General features: G+C 41.2%; 1 protein-coding gene across 11 annotated transcripts in view; it reads right to left on the bottom strand.

Annotated features, from left to right (window-relative positions):
• Window positions 1-13,368, bottom strand: part of DYRK1A (dual specificity tyrosine phosphorylation regulated kinase 1A) — a 134,004-nt gene that overhangs the window by 98,425 nt on the left and 22,211 nt on the right. For 5 of the 11 annotated variants that reach the window (XM_079761990.1, XM_079761991.1, XM_079761993.1 and 2 more), the window contains exon 2: window positions 3,442-3,502. The exons of 5 other annotated variants lie outside the window; for them this stretch is intronic. The gene's annotated coding sequence lies outside the window, so the exon portion shown is untranslated. Of the gene's footprint in view, window positions 1-1,673; window positions 1,775-3,441; window positions 3,503-13,368 lie in introns of all 11 variants that reach the window. One more of the 11 variants, XM_079761992.1, reaches the window with a different exon arrangement.

The following is a 13,368-nucleotide window of genomic DNA, read 5'->3' as shown; positions in this document are numbered from 1 at the left end:
ATAAAAATTTCCACCGTCAGCTTGAGCTAGCCCTAAAAAAACAATAACCTCCATTATTTAGAGACAAGTAGATCACAAATTATCATTATAAATGGCATGTAAGGTGGCAAAATTAGGGGAGATGCCTCCCATATTGGATCCCAAATTTGGATCATCAAAGCTAACACTGAAAATTTACAAAATATATTACGGAGTCTTACCGTAATTGAAAATATAGCTGAAAGTTAATATTTCAAAAGCAAATCATTCTCTTTCAAATAATTTACAAGAGTGTAAATTAAAAACTCTCTCTCTTTCTCTCTCTTTTTCACACACACACACACACACACACACACACACACACACACACCAAAATCCACATACTACTCTCTGGAGCCTACAGGTGTCATTGTATCTGGGAAAAGGTTTGCATTATCACATCCCACTTTGCAGATGTGATTATGATGAAGTCGAGATGCGGAGATTATCCAGGTGGGCCCCACATACATTCCCAAGTGCCCTTACGAGAGAGGCAGGGGGAGATTTGACACAGACAGAGAAAGGCAATATGGCCATGGAGAGAGAGATGAGAGTGATATGGCCATAAGTCAAGGAATGTCGGCAGCACAAGGAACCAGAAGAGGCAAGAACAGACCGTCTCCTAGAGACTCCTGAGGGAGCGCGTCGCTAGCCCTCGGACACTCGTGTGAAAAGGCGTGCTTAATTTACGTCAGCTTCTCATTGAGAATGATAAGGAGTCTTCCTGCTTTTTGGTGAGTTCCCTCAAACTTTAAAAAGACAACCATTCTAAGACATATAGTTGAAAATCTCATGCTCGATGAAATCTAATACTGAGCTATCCAACATATGAAAGTTCAAGAAAAGTATGAAAGCTCAAGATTATTCTACCACAACCAACCAATACTAAAATGCCAAACCTAGACGTCAATGACATGAGGACACAAACTGTCTTATTTTTCACTAACACTGGTATATTATTTGTCAATTATATCAACCCTTCTATTCCCTTTTGTAAAGCAAGCATGTCAAACTCACGGCACAAGGGCCGTATGCGGCCCACAACTAATATTTTTGCGCCCAGCCAATATAACGGTATGTAAGAAAAGTTTTAATAGAAATTTTGTGACTTAATTTTTACAATATACTGTTACACAGAATTATTAATAACGAACTACAATGTTCGCTAATGACTGATATCGAGTTGCGTTCATTTCCCTTATGCACCTTGCGTGCAGGCGCACCATTTCTCTCCACTAATACTAGCAGCGAATATTTTAGCAGCCGATTGCCACGTCATTAGTCCTGGACTGACTTGTTTGGTGTGCTCAACAGGCAATATTTCGCTTTCGGAGAACAAGAAAAATAGGTTTATTTGCATTACACTTATTAATTTGTGCAATTATTCAGAGTCTGGTAAGTTAATGTTCAAGAAAAAATATTAATTTTTATTTAAATGTTGTTATTTTATGTTAACGATGACTCATTTATTTCAGCCCTTTGTATTCAGCATGTCTCTATGGAAATAAACCTACATTTCTAAGAAAATTGAAGCTTTTGTTTTTTTGCAACCCACATAAACTTAAACCTTGTTTACTTGGCCTTGTGTTAGCCTTTGAGTTTGACATGCTTGCTGTAGAGTTTCCCTACGACCAAATGATGTACATTTGCATTACCACTTCCTGTATCCTGAAGCTTGATGGTGAACCTGCAGGTCTCTGACCGTCATATGTAACATGGTGGATCAACAGCCCTGGTCAAAACCAAGGCAAACGTGCTGAAAGGGAGGAAGAGTCTGATATGTCCTGTGAAGTTTTCAAATAAGCCCACTTATTTGAACATCTATGCAGAGCCCAGATTGGCTCCAACATTACCAACTGCTTGTAGTTTTAAAATTCCCATCCTCCTGCCCTGGCTGGGTGGCTCAGTTGGTTGGAGCAGCGGTCGCCAACCGGTGGTCCATGAGGTCCGAAAGGTTGGTGACCACTGGGTTGGAGCATCGTCCCATACACCAAAAGGCTGCGGTTCAATTACCAGGATTCAGAGAGTGTAGAAGGAATTGTATTTCAAATTGTTTCATGAACTAAAAAGTACTCTGAAAATGTTAGGTGTTGTTCTAAGTCAAGTCTGTGCCAGGTTTTGTGCTATTTGCACAACAGTCCTAAAACGTTGAGAGCTGTTATCCCCATTTAATAACTGTAAAGTAGAAATCAGGGCACATACCTAGGTTGCAAGTTCTAACCTGGTAGGGCATGTAGGGGAGGCAACAATCGATGTTTCTCCCTCCCTCCCTTCTTCTCTTTCTAAAATCAGTAAAAACATATCCTCGGTGAGGATTAAAAGCACACACACACAAACATGCGTCTTCCACTAAAGGATACTGCCTCTCTCAATTCGCAGAGCTGTTGGAAGTAAGTGCCTGGCACATAATTGGCATCATCACATTTAGTTCTTCCCTCTATTGCAGGAAATAGGGCACACCTTAACCTTCAAAAGCTTCTCTATCATCTCACTTGCCTGCAAGGTCCTACAACTGCACTAGCACCTGACAGAGGTTGGTCCCTCTGGGGTTAAAAGAAAAAGAGAAGTTACTTCTCCTGCACCTTCACCTCACCTGACCTCCCCCTTCTTCTGAACTCGTACATCGCCTTGTTATGATTGTAGGATTCGTTCTTTAAAAGGAAAATGTTATGAATGCTGTCATAATTTGTTCTTAGGTCTTCTCTACTAGGTTGTAACTTGCTTATGGACAGAGGCTGTGTAGTATTCAGCTTGCCCTGGCCACAGGGCAGTTTCCCACTTAGATGACTCTGAACATGTATTAACTGAAGCCATCAAGTTGATACATGGTATCTTAAAAACACTATGTAAAAACAACTGTAAGTAAATCATTTGGCATGTTCCATTATTGGTAGCTATGCTGGACAGATAACTTTTTCTGAATCCCTGTTGCATTACGAAAGATTAAGGCTAGATTTCTAACTTTACAGTTAATAAATGGGGATGACGATGCTCACGTTGTAGGACTGTTGTGCAAAACCTGGCACAAACTTGACTTATAATACCACCTACATTTCCAGAGTACTTTTTAATTCATGAAACAATCTGAAATACAATTCCCTTTACGCTCTCTGAATCCTAGGAAGCCAAAAGGGTATAATTTTGCACCTTTGCATGTGAGACAACTGATGTGTAGAGTACCTACAGCAGTGGTTCCCATACCACTGACAGCTTCATGGAATCACCCTCAAGGGCTTGTTAAAAATTCAGATGCAGAATAAAACCATCAGAACCTCCAGAGGGTAGGGTCTGATCCTATATTTTGAACGAGGGCCCACGGCGATTTTGAGACATGTTCAAATTGAGGGACGTAGGGTAAGAATGCAGGGCCCCAGAGGCCCGATGGTATTCAAGAAGGAGCCGCTTCTGGTGGGGCTAGCTTACCTAGTGCACCGTGGGCTGCTTCTCTGGGAAAGGAGCGTCCCAAACGCGTACTTCAGTGTTTCTACGAACACAAAATTCGGCAACGATTAAATGACTTCCCTGGCTTGTACTTTTTGAGGAGACAAATAATCAGTAATCTAATTAATTTCAAAACTTGTCTTTTGATATACTCTACTTGGCATTTTAACCCATCACTCACCAAATACTTTACTATCTCTTTATATTACTTACATTAATTTTTGCTAAACAAAAATGTTAAGTAAAAACCTTCCCTCAAAAGTGTACTAAGAACCCTAGCTGGTCTGGCTCAGTGGATAGAGCGTCAGCCTGTGGACTGAAGGGTCCCGGGTTCGATTCCGGCCAAGGGGCACATGCCTGGGTTGCGAGCTCAATCCCCAGTGGGGGGAGTGCAGGAGGCAGCCGATCAGTGATTCTCTCTCGTTGATGTTTCTATCTCTCTCTCATTCTCCCTTCCTCTCTGAAATCAATAAATATATTTTTTAAAAGTGTACTAAGAAAATTAAAAAGCTGCATCTATACTATTTGTAGCTGAGACAGCTCTTCTTCCACAGTAATTGTAGTCAAGCACATAACTGCCCATCTAAGTTACAATTCCCAGCCTTTCTTGCGGCTGGGGATGGCCACGCGACTACGTTCTCATGAACAGAATGTGGGGGGAAGCATGTGGCATGCCACTTTGAGAGCTTAAGACATGGAGTGAACACTGCTCTGTCTCTTCACCTTCCTGTGAGACAGGGCAGGAACAGAGACGAAGACCATACTCTAGGGCAGTGGTCGGCAAACTGCGGCTCTGCTGACTAATGAGTTTGTTGACCACTGACCTAGACTCTCTATTCCAATAATTACAGGCTGTTGTTGTTCCTTGTGATTGAGCCCCTATCCCAGTGGTCGGCAAATTCATTAGTCAACAGAGCGGCAAACCGCGGCTCGCAAGCCGCATGTGGCTCCCAAGCTGCAGTTTGCCGACCACTGCTCTAGGGTATGATGAAACTAGATTTTAAAATGTGTCTCTGAGTGACCAACTGAGGTAGTCACATACACACACCCCACAATCTGGCCATCTACCTTTGAGATAATGTTCTTGGAACCATGGAATTGCTGGCTCTCAGTCATAGCAGCTTAGTTAGCTGTGTACCCTAAAACCTTACCCATGACAAATAGAACTAATTCCCTCTCACAGCTGCATCAGCTGAGGACATTTCTAATGTGTTGATAATAACATTTTGGACCCTCAAGTTTATAAACAAGAACCTCCCAGTACACGTTTCTGTCAACATTATGCTACAGAATAGATTCTAAAATCGTAGAAAAGAGAACTACTTTAAAAAAAATAACCCTTGGATTAATTTCATTCATTGATTCAACAAATAATCTACCCCAGCATCTGTCAGTTGGCAAGCAATGTTGTTTTCAGGTGAATGCAGATTTACAGAAACCTTTCATTTCCCAGCTGTACTATGCCTTTAACTCCCCTGAGCCTGGACAAATTACACAGAAAATAAGTACAAAGAATATAATACAACCTTGAAGGACCTACAAATAATGAAATCAAAATTTGGGAGTTTTTTTTATAGAAGGTACTAATAGATTGAAAACTTCTATTTCTCCCACCACTGCCCATCCCCAAAAAAAGCTTTTTTCATTTGTATCTATCCCAAAGCAAAGAAGGAAGCCAACAAATCCTCCTATACTTCTTCCCAGAGAACAGGGATGCCTGGAACCCCATCTTCCAGTCCCCCACCTCACCCTGCCCCAGACCTGCAGGAGTAGGAGAGGATGGGGAGGAGACAGGAGCGGCTCCTTCCGGTGGCATACAAGGGGTCCTGGTGAAAGCGTGCAAACAAGCTAGAGAGTGTGACGAGGTTTTGCTAATACAATGGTCCAGCCTCATCTGTGGCTTCGCTTCTCAGGTTTCAGTTTACCATGGTCAGCGCAGTCCAAAATATTAAAGGAAAAATTCCAGAAACAAACAATTCACACATTTTAAAGTGCACACCGGTCTGAGTAGTGTGATAATATTTCACACTATATCATCGTACAGTACCATCAGGGATTTGGAGGGAGAGACCACATTCACCTAACTTTTATTACAGTATATTGTTATAATTAACCTGTTTTATTATTAGTTATTGCTGTTCATCTGACTGTGCCTAGTTTTTAAGTTGAACTTTACCAGAGGTGTGTACTTTCATTTCAGGCATTCGCTGGGGAGTTGGAACATACCCTCCGCGGAGAAGGTAGGACTATTGCACAAAGTCAAAATGTTTCCAAATCCCAGGACAGAGTCCATTCTGACAGTGCTTTGTTCATAAGTATAAGATCAATCTGCTTGGATGCAAAACACCGCAGAGTAAAATTATTTTTACCTTCTAGATTTTTTTTAAAGAGAAGTCCATTGATTGTAGGTAAAACCTTATATTAAAAACAGTATCCAAACCATACACTACGGTTTCCCAAGACGGAGGAAGTGGCATGGGTCCTGTGGGGCACGTGCTATGGCACAATGATCTTACAGGACAATGTTTCTCAACCTTTATTTCATTATTCCTATCCCCAGGGAAAAAGCAATTTAAATTATTTTTTTCCTTAACAGGAGAAATTAAATATTAAGGAATAATATTTTGTCAAGTAGTACTGACTTATGGAGGGCCACAAACCATTGTAGTGTGAATGTGTGTGTGTGTGTGTGTGTGTGTGTGTGTGTGTTTTCATTCTTCCATGCCAAAGAACAGTTTTTGCCCCCTTGCAGAGTGACAGCATCCCCAAGGAAAATGCATGTATAGAACCTATAAATGGCCTCAAATTTCACATCACTCAGACCTTTTCCAAGACTTTTGGATATGCTAAGTCTAGGATTAGACCCAAACTCTGCACTTCTTATTAAGCTTTCCAGAGGGCTCTAATGTACATTGTCCATGGCCCATAATGCTTTGACAAATTTCATTTCACACTCAAGCCTAGTAACGGGATGACCACAAGATAGAATCAAGATGAGAACTATTTAAATGAAATGAAACACTGTCAAGTCCAGGGCATTAACACAGGAGAGATGTGCTAGGAGGCAAAACAGAACATCTTGAGCTGCAATTACAGAGTATCTAAAACTGTCCATGTCTTGTTTCTCCTGTACAAAGGAAATCGGGGCATTACTAGAGAAATACTTGAGAGGTTTTTTTCCAGTTTTGTTAATATGCTGAGATATTTTATGGATTTAACATGAGACCGAGAAGGTTTATGTCACTTCACAAAGTACATATTCAAAGTTTTTAGGTATGATGCATTATATCTTTTTCCCCACCCCCAACTCTGTACTTATGAATCCTCCCAATATTACCAATCCACAGTTTAAGTGAATTTGACAGATATTACTATATAAATGTAGTAATATAAAGAATGTAGTTATAACAGAAAGTGAAGCATACATACAGTTACATCACAGCATTATAAAAGTAATAAGCCAGTAAGATTAGATAATAAAAAAACAAACATAATAAAAATGTCACCATTTTTCCCTTCAGAGGAATATATGGTTCATGTGGTGTAGTGTTCCTTGGTGGCCCCAAAACACCACTCTTGCCGGTGTCCACACCTTGTACAGTCCCCTCGGCCTGAATCTGGGCTGGCCTGCGACTTGTGTTTAGCCAAAAGAATCTGCTGAGCTGGCACTGTGCTGGTTCCAGGCATAAAACTTAAGGCGGCCCAGCAGCTTCTGCTGTTGGCACCTACAGAATCCGTCATCACATACGAAGTCCAACTCCCCATGACCATCCCGTGAAAAAACCCACTAGGCAGGTGAAAAAGCCCACGCTAGGCAGGTGGAGGTCAATACCCCAGATTCCCTAACCCAGTGGTTGGCAAACAGAGCGGCAAACCACGGCTCGCGAGCCACATCCGCGTTTGCCGACCACTGCCCTAACCATACATGTGAGGGAATAAGCCATCTCAGACTTTCCAGTCCCAGCAGATGCCATGTGGAATGGAGGCAAGTGAGCAAAGAAATGTCATTGTTGTAAACTACTGAGTCTTGCCAGGGTTTGTTAAATAGATAACCTCAGCATTCTGTATGCAAACAAACATGGAGGAAAGATTGTAATGTACCTGTTTGCAAAATGTTTAAAAGTAAATATTCTACATCTTCTGAAATAATGTATCTTCTTGACCTTGAGAAAAGGCTTGTAAATTCTGGCATCTTATATTGTATCAGCATACTTCTTTAAAACAACTCAACTCCTACCAGAAGAGAGAAGAGTCAAGACTTCATCTCCAACTACAGACCTATACACACCCCGAATAAAATAGTTTATGTATTAAACTTCAGTAAAAATTTGCCTATAGCCCTAGCCAATTTGGCTCAGTGGACTGAGCGTCAACCTGCGGACTAAAGGGTCCCAAGTTCGATTCCGGTCAAGGGCACATGCCCAGGTTGCAGGCTCGATCCCCAGTAGGGAGCGTGAAGGAGGCAGCTAATCAATGATTCTCTCTCATCATTGATGTTTCAATCTCCCTCTTCCTTCCTCTCTGAAATTAATTTTAAAAAGTATTTTTTTAAATTGCCTATAGATGATTTCTTTGAATATGCCCTGCTAAGAATATAAAGTTTTTGAAACTGATCTGTATCTTCATGTAGAAGCAGTAATGAGTAATGAAGAAAACTACCTGCTATTAGTAAATAGTAACCGTCAGTCTTTATTAATGGGTCAAACGCTTATTGAGAATAGTATATACTGTGAGCAAGGCATCCTGGATACAAAAAAAGGGGGGGACCCTGCCCATGGCAGCTCAATCTAGCAAAGGTGCCAAATACAAACACTGATTTTAAAAATGCCATGTAGAATAAGTTTGTGCACAATGTGAACACAAAAAGGAACTAATGAGAACACAGAGGCGATCCATTCTACCCCATCCCTGCCTCCTTCCAGGTGGGTTAAAAAAGACTACAGGAGATGACATCCGAAACAGTAACTAAGATTTATAGAAGACTTCCCCAAAAAACCCACCCACAAAGGTTAAAATTTAAGATTTCTATATATTGGTTCCATTAGGAGCACATTTATCTGCTTTGTTCCCCAAATGTCTCTAGCATCTAAATCAGTGCCTGGCCTGGCCGGTACTGCTCGGTGGTTGAGTGTCAACCCATGAACCAGGTGGTCACGGTTCAATTCCTGGTTGGGGGCTCGATCCCCAGTAGGGGGCATGCAGGAGGCAGCCAATCAATGATTCTCTCTCATCATTGATGTTTCTCTCTCTCACTCCCTCTCCCTTCCTCTCTAAAATCAATATAAATATATTTTTAAAGTATGATTAATAATAGGATGTTTCATAGTATCAAAGTACCTGTACACAAAATATTTATTAATTGTGCGGGGTAAGGTGGGACTACTAAAATGGAAAAGCCTGAAGGCACCACTATAATCAAATGATCAAAGTAAATATTATCAGTAATGAGACAAACTGAAATCATATACCACCTGTAGTAGACACAATAGCCCCCCAAAGATGTCCACATTCTAATCCTTAGAACCTGTGAATGTGCTACTTTACATGGCAAAGGAGAATTAAGGTTGTAGAAAAAATTAAACTTGCTAATCAGATAACTTTAAAATTGAGAGGTTATCCCAGATTATTTTGGTAACGTCAATGTAATCTCAAGAGTCAAATGAAAAGACCGGGAAAGAAGAGGGAGAGAGAGATGGCAGCATGAGATGGACTAGGCCCAAAGTTGCAGGCTTTGAAAATGAAGAAAGCAAGCCGTAAGCGAAGAATGCAGGCACAGCCTCTAGAAACTGGAAAAGGCAAAGAAATACATTCTCCTGTAGACCCTCCAAAAGGAATGCAACCTGCCGACACCTTGATTTGAGCCCAGTTGAGATCCATTTTGGACTTCTGAACTGTAAATTAATAAACGTGGTAACTGACTACAGCAGAAATAGAAAATCAATAATACACCACCTAACAAATGCAAGGAGAAAAATGTAACATCACTTTTGTGATATTCCTGAAAAGATGCCCAACCTACATCTAATATGAAGAAAAATCAAACAAATTCACACTGAGGGTGATTCTATAAAATAACTGGCTTGTATTCTACAAAAATAGCCACATCATAAAAGACAGCTGAAGAACTGTTCTAGATCAGGATGTGAGAATAAACAAGTCATCTTTTCTGTCAAAGAACAGTTTAGACAGCCGCCATTTTGGACTGCATGACTTGGCAGCCGCCATGTTGGCCGCATGGCTTGCAGCTCCCCTGGGGGCCACCATCTTGAAACAGCAAAGGCCAACCACTCCCTTTGAGTTAGCCAATCTCGAAAGACTGTGCACCTGAGCTCCAATCAAGAGCAAAGGACAGGTCACATGCGTCAGGGATTATAAACCCGAGCAGCCCACCTGCTCGGTGTGCGCACCCCTCTACGTAGAAGTAAAGATGTTTGCCTTGCTGCCTGGCTCCCGAGTATGTTTTGTGTTCTACCAGGACCCTTGACTTGGGGGGACTTGCCTTATTTCTAACAAGGAGTTGAAAACACAAGAGGACAAAATGTGTAAATGATCCTAGACAGTATCCTTTTCCTATAGAGAACACTACTGAGTCAACTGCCAAAACTTGAATGGAGTCTTAAGGATCAGAGACTGCTGTAATGATGGTTATATTGCTGTTACGCCCATTTGTAGGGATTATGAACTACAATATTCAAAAGAGACATCATATCAACAACTTTCTCTCAAATGGTTTAAAGAGTAAGTTATTTGTATTAAATGTAACTTGTATGAGTTCATTTCAATAAATAAGTAAATAAAATAAAGGTAGTAGACCCCAAATTGCAGACCAAGCTTCCAGGTTGGCAACCACCTGGTCCTCAAAGAGCCCAGAGGTATAGTCTCTGGGGCAAATGAACAGAAGCTCTACACTTGCAGATTCCAAGCATAGCAGGGAGTGAGTTTGAGGCACAAGACAAAGCAGCCTATGCAGAGCTGTGGACTCCAGGCCCCCTCCCCGTTCCGTCTGCAAAACTGCAAGCACAGGATATGCACTCCCCTTCCCAGGTGTGGATTTACAGTTTCCATCAGGAGACACCAAGAGCCCTGGAGTAAAATCCCTAGGGATACTCATATGCCTGGGTCACTCCATCACTGTACTAAGCCTTCGATGAACAAGCCTCACCCGTGCAAGTCTCCCATCGGTTTTACTATGCCTTCCTCAAACACCAGCCACTAGCCCAGGAAGGGCCAAATCTCTGAGGACAGCTGCCAACATCAACGACAAATCCAAACAAGCAGAAAAACAGGAACCCAGAGGAAACTGAGACAATGCCGTGAAGGAAAAGTTTTTTAAAAGGTGTTTAACTACAGTATGAATGTGTTGGTTGAAGTAAACAAATATATGTATTCATGAAGTAAAAACTGAAATAACCAGATGGAAGATAAAAGTTGAAAAATCTCTCTCAAGAAGGGTAAAAAATAATTTAAAAAAATTAGAAGATAACAAAATCACGTCACTTGAGAAAACCAAAGAGAAGAAATAATCAAGAAAATCATACAAGAAAATTTCCCAGATTTAAATGATATGCATCTCCTAAGTAAAAGGATGGGTCCAACACAAGGAAAACACCCATGCCAAAGCGAACACTACAGAATGTCAGAACACAAGACATAAAGGCCGAAACCGGTTTGGCTCAGTGGATAGAGCGTCGGTCTGCGGACTGAAGGGTCCCGGGTTCGATTCCGGTCAAAGGCCTGTGCATTGGTTGTGGGCACATCCCCGGTGGGGAGTGTGCAGGGGGCAGCTGGTCGATGTTTCTCTCTCATCGATGTTTCTAGCTCTCTGTCCCTCTCCCTTCCTCTCTGTAAAAAATCAATAAAAATATATTTAAAAAAAAAAAAGACATAAAGAACAGAACCTTAAAACTTTCATGGTGAGAGAGGGGGAGATGTCACATACAAAGGACCAAAATCTAATGAATTAATGAATCTATGCAACATCACAGAGAGAGTCACATATTTTGTGCCTCCTGTACTCATGAAGTATTCTAACCACTAACACTGCCATCCCCCAACAAAAAACAACACCCAGGCTGTAGGAAACTACAAGACAGATGACAAAGTTTCTTCAACAAATAAAGTCAAGGGGGGAAAGAGATACAGAGGGGAAACTAATAGATTAAAAGACTTAAGAGATCTGCCAATCAATGAGAATTTATGGACCTTACTTAGATCCTGATTTTAATAAACTGTTGAAAAACATAATTATGAGGCAATCAAGGCAATTTGAACTCTTACTGGATATTTAAAGAATTACTTAATCTTTTGAAGGTATGATAATGGCATTAGGATTATAGTTTAGGAACTAGTCCTTAGAGATGCTGTTACACCCGTTTGTAGTCACAAGTGAAATTATGTATCTGGGTTTGCTTGCAAAAACTCAAAGGGAAAAAAAACAAAACTCAAAGGGAAGAGGTGTAGACAGATATACAGATGTTTTTTAAAGTGGTCATGAGTTGATAAATGTTGAAGTTGGGTAATGAGTACATGAGAGTTCATTATGTTCGGTAACTATTCCATACTTTTGGGTATTTTTAATGAAATCCAAAATATATCTGCTATCTGAAGCTAGAACACCATAAAGCAATACATTCAGAGTTCTCAGTAAAAAATACATTCAAACTGCAATTGTGTTTCCAGTCAAAAGTTTTAATCATGAGGAAAAGGAAATTAAAGGTATTTTCAGACAATGTCTCAAAAATTAAACTCTCTCGCCCTGGCTGGTAAGGCTCAGTTGGTTGGACCGTTGTCCATACACCAAAAGGTGGAGGGTTTGATTCCTGGTCAATAGAAAGAAAAAGTTTATTTAAAAAAATTAAACTATCATGCACTCTTCCTCAGGAAGTACTGGAAGTTGGGCCCCAGGAAAATCTATATATATAAAACCCTAAGCGACCGGTCAACTAGTTGACCGTTTGACTGGTCACTATGACATGCACTGACCACCAGGGGGGCAGGCGCTCAACGCAGGAGCTGCCCCCTGGTGGTCAGTGTGCTCCCACAGTCGGAGCACTGCTCAGCTGACCAATGGGCCCCAGAAGCCGGGCTCACGGCTGGGAGCGCCGCTGTGGCAGTGTGAGCCTTTCCCGCCTCCGCAGCAGCAGCAGCAGCAGCGGCAGCAGGCACAGCTGGGCCAGGATGAGCAGGAGTGGTGCAGCACCCGTCCCAGGCTCGGGTTCCTCCCTGGCTGCCTGCCGCTTCACGCACTACTACATCCCTTGGGGGATGTCGGATTGCGAGAGGGCACAGGCCAGGCTGAGGGGCCCTACCGGTGCACGAATCCGTGCACCAGGCATCTAGTGAAAGATAAAAACAGGAAATATAAAGGCCAGAGAACAAGGAAACAGGAGATCCAAACCTATTGGAGATATGTAAAAGGCATTGTATTAAGCCTAGAAAGCAGGAACAAGACTACCATAGTCATAATTAAACACTGATTATGTTTAACAACAACAACAACAAAAAGTTTGATGGTGGGTCCCCTAAGAAGGTTAAAAGGGGAAAGATGGGAGGAAGGAGGGGGGAGAATAGGACAACTAATTCTCTGATATATTTGTGCAGAAAACTATATTGAGAGGCTATTGGAAGGCATGCGAAAACTTAGTCACAAGTAGCTAGAAAAGAAAGCAAACAGAAATACACAAGACAACTATTAATTCCAGGAAAAACAAAATCATACAAGGAAGGAAATGTAATCATAGTATACAATCGATGAACAAGACTACCATAGTCATAATTAAACAGTTAATATATTTAACAAAAAAATATATAACTTTAATGAGTAGGTGGAAAAAGAAAAGTGTAAGGCAGATGAATTCAAGGTAAATATTCATCTCCCTTAACAAAAAGTCAATAGTGTCTTAAATTTTA

Source organism: Cnephaeus nilssonii, assembly GCF_951640355.1.
Source record: "Cnephaeus nilssonii genome assembly, chromosome: 3".
Classification (NCBI taxonomy): domain Eukaryota; kingdom Metazoa; phylum Chordata; class Mammalia; order Chiroptera; family Vespertilionidae; genus Cnephaeus; species Cnephaeus nilssonii.
The sequence above is the reverse complement of the archived record's forward strand: the minus strand, read 5'-3'. Positions and strand labels throughout refer to the sequence as shown.